Source organism: Tetranychus urticae, unplaced genomic scaffold (genome assembly GCF_039701765.1).
Source record: "Tetranychus urticae isolate SD_2017Ah unplaced genomic scaffold, NJAU_TeUrti_SD_1.0 Scaffold_4, whole genome shotgun sequence".
In the NCBI taxonomy this organism is placed as follows: domain Eukaryota; kingdom Metazoa; phylum Arthropoda; class Arachnida; order Trombidiformes; family Tetranychidae; genus Tetranychus; species Tetranychus urticae.
Window position 1 is genome coordinate 998,605 of NW_028315836.1, and position 3,896 is coordinate 1,002,500.

A 3,896-nucleotide genomic window follows, 5' to 3' on the forward strand; every position below is an offset into this window, starting at 1 on the left:
TAACGGAAGAACGAGGTCGATTCACGGTACCAAATCTTTTGGACATTATCAGCATTAGGTCAACTAATGATTGCGTAATTTTGATCGAGTTCGTGCTGTTGGTACCAGAGGAAATCGCCTTTAATGGTTGAGCCCATAAAAGCAATGAGAATGTTCGAATTGGCGCGATTTTAGGCCACTTGCGTTTAGTAATTTAGGTCATTAATAAGCGCATGCGATAGTCGGCACTACTGGGATATTACCCCGAAAAACATGATCGCGATTGACCTTATGGTTCAAAAGTTATTGGGTGTCAAAAATAGACACGGACTTAGTCTAATTTTCAGAAAAAGAGGTTTTAGATCACAACCAGATTTATTGTGTTATATGTGGTGAGTGTAGTTGCTGAATTGAGAGAAGCAACCATCAGTAGTTGATGGGGAGGTAAGTGATTGTCTACGGTTATGGATAAGTCAATGCATCAAGCAGTGGTATGGTCCAGACTGTAGCTGTTCACGCATCTATTCCTGTTATTCTGTTGATGTTTGGTGGTTGAAGAGACGGGCCTGAATGGGTTTGGATCGTCAATCATCTTATCACCACACACTATTATACAAAGGTAGAGTACCTGCAAGACCTAAGGTCTTCCTTGGTACGACTGACAATATCTATGAGAGTTGGGCTTTAATGCTATCAGACTTCATATCTTGCATATATGTTCAAACTAGTCACTCAACAGAGTGAGCAGTATTAGTATTGAGCTCTGCTTGTGCAAAGCAGACCGCAAATTGATCCAAGAAATTGGTATCAAGCGGTTATAATACTATGCTGTTTAGTTGACTTGCAAACGTACCCAGCAATGGTTACTCCTGCTAGATATGCTTGCATATTCTAGTGGAAGAAGATGGATTCTAAAGAGATTTCTGCGGAATCATCTTAATGCACGACATAAATCTCGATACCTCATTAAAGTTAGCATCCACTTGCTGGTTGTTATCTGAGGATATCGTATTTATAGCTGCAAAACAACTTGTTTAGCATTTTACTTTGCTAAAACATCAAGTTACCTGGTTGATCCTGCCAGTAGTCATATGCTTGTCTCAAAGATTAAGCCATGCATGTCTAAGTACATACTGTTTATAAAGTGAAACCGCGAATGGCTCATTAAATCAGTTACGGTTCCTCGGATATTCTTTTTTACATGGATAACTGTGGTAATTCTAGAGCTAATACATGAACAAGTGTTCCAACCTCAGCTTGCTGACGGAAGGATCGCATTTATTAGTACAAGACCAATGATTCTTATTCACCTAGAACCCTGTTCAGTGATTTCGGTCGCTGTCTAAGGACTAGCAGTGGGGATCTTAGCAACTTCGGTTGCATTTCTTGTGATGACTCTGAATAACTGAGCAAATCGTATGGCCTCTGAGCCGACGATGTATCCCTCAAGCAACTGCCTTATCAACTGTCGATGGTAGGTTATGCGCCTACCATGGTTGTAACGGGTAACGGGGAATTAGGGTTCGATTCCGGAGAGGGAGCCTGAGAAACGGCTACCACATCTAAGGAAGGCAGCAGGCGCGCAAATTACACAATCCCAGTACGGGGATGTAGTGACGAAAAATAACAATACGGGACTCTATTGAGGCCCCGTAATTGGAATGAGTACAATTTAAATCCTTTAACGAGGATCTATTGGAGGGCAAGTCTGGTGCCAGCAGCCGCGGTAATTCCAGCTCCAATAGCGTATATTAAAGTTGCTGCGGTTAAAAAGCTCGTAGTTGGATTTCAGTCGAACCTATGGGGTCCACTGATTAAAGGGTTAGATGGTGATGTTAGGTTTCTTGCTTGTGTCTACGGATGCTAGCTTGAACCTTCATTCCTCTTTCCTGGTGGTTACATTCATAGTGTTTAGACAGAAAATTGCTCGATATTTGCTATCAATGCTCTTTACCGAGTGTTGATTCAAGCGATCGAGACTTTTACCTTGAAAAAATCAGAGTGCTCAAAGCAGGCGTCCAAAACCTCGAAAGAGGTGCCTAAAAACGGTATGGTCAACCATCTATATGATGCGTACCACTACCTTAACTTGAATGATCTTGCATGGAATAATGGAATAGGACCTTGGTTCTATTTTGTTGGTCTTAAGAATCCAAGGTAATGATTAAGAGGGACAGACGGGGGCATTTGTATTGCGGCGCTAGAGGTGAAATTCTTGGACCGTCGCAAGACAAACTACAGCGAAAGCATTTGCCAAGAATGTTTTCATTAATCAAGAACGAAAGTTAGAGGTTCGAAGGCGATCAGATACCGCCCTAGTTCTAACCATAAACGATGCCAACCAGCGATCATTCTGAGTAACTAATTTCATGACTCGAATGGAAGCTTCCGGGAAACCAAAGTTTTTGGGTTCCGGGGGAAGTATGGTTGCAAAGCTGAAACTTAAAGGAATTGACGGAAGGGCACCACCAGGAGTGGAGCTTGCGGCTTAATTTGACTCAACACGGGAAAACTCACCCGGCCCGGACACTGAGAGGATTGACAGATTGAGAGCTCTTTCTTGATTCAGTGGGTGGTGGTGCATGGCCGTTCTTAGTTGGTGGAGTGATTTGTCTGGTTAATTCCGATAACGAACGAGACTCTAGCCTACTAAATAGACTTGCAGTTTACACTGCAGTACTCCCCCTTAGTCAACCTGTGGGTGGTAGTATCTCTTGATGGTTTCGGCTGTTGAGGGCTCTGCTGCTATTAGCCTACAGAATTGGCTAGGGTAAGGATGCTGTAGCACTGTAAGGACTTCTTAGAGGGACAAGCGGCGCTCGCAGCCGCACGAAACAGAGCAATAACAGGTCTGTGATGCCCTTAGATGTCCGGGGCCGCACGCGTGCTACACTGAAGTGGTCATCGTGCATACTGTTTCCTGCTCCGAAAGGAGTGGGTAACCGCTTGAACCCATTTCGTGATGGGGATTGGGCATTGTAATTATTGCCCATGAACGAGGAATTCCCAGTAAGCGTGAGTCATTAGCTTGCGTTGATTACGTCCCTGCCCTTTGTACACACCGCCCGTCGCTACTACCGATTGAATGATTTAGTGAGGACTTCGGACTGGTCAATCCAGACCATTGGGAAACTAGTGGTCGGATTGTGCTGGAAAGATGTTCAAACTTGATCATTTAGAGGAAGTAAAAGTCGTAACAAGGTTTCCGTAGGTGAACCTGCGGAAGGATCATTAACGTATTACCCTCTTATTATAAGAGAAATACAACCTTCAAACAATCAAACACTCTGCATAGTGATATTGTAGATGCTAATATGGTGAATGCAATTGAATTGTATTTGCATTAGAGTCGCAATTGTGAATGTTTAATGCAAACATTTAGCCATTGCAACATGATTCTAACTTGCATTACATTCGTTCATTCATACATCCATCTTTCATTATCCAATGCAACAAAGAGTGAGGGTTATCTAACGATAGCCATAATTTCTTTTTGCAAAACAATTGTAGTTTATAATGAAAAGCCTGTCTTGCTACATACTTGGTACCTGTTCAAGTCTTCAGCTTATGCTGACGGCAAGGTTTAAAGAAGGAAGTTTTACACTTCTTCGCCTAACTAAGTAAAGACAACTATGGTTTTTATAAACTGCATACAATTGTTTTCAAACCCTCTCAATGCAGATTTAGGATACTTATTAAAAGTCCCACGGTGGCAAAGATACATCTTCAAGCGGTGGATCACTCGAATTACCAATCGATGAAGAACGTAGCTAGCTACGATAATCGGTGCGAATTGCAGGACACGTCGAGCACTTGAGCTTCCAACGCACATTGCGGCTTTCGGGTCTTTTCCGAGGTCACATCTGTCTGAGAGTTGAGATGTAAAATAATCAACAAAACACTTGCATACTACCATA

General features: G+C 42.6%; 2 non-coding genes across 2 annotated transcripts; both read left to right on the plus strand.

Annotated features, from left to right (window-relative positions):
* Positions 1-1,043: 1,043 nt before the first annotated feature.
* On the plus strand, positions 1,044-3,213 carry LOC149093091 (small subunit ribosomal RNA). Its single transcript, XR_016200401.1, has one exon. It is a non-coding gene; the product is annotated as a small subunit ribosomal RNA (ribosomal RNA).
* Positions 3,214-3,701: 488 nt separating this feature from the next.
* Positions 3,702-3,856, plus strand: LOC149093092 (5.8S ribosomal RNA). Its single transcript, XR_016200330.1, has one exon. It is a non-coding gene; the product is annotated as a 5.8S ribosomal RNA (ribosomal RNA).
* Positions 3,857-3,896: the final 40 nt, after the last annotated feature.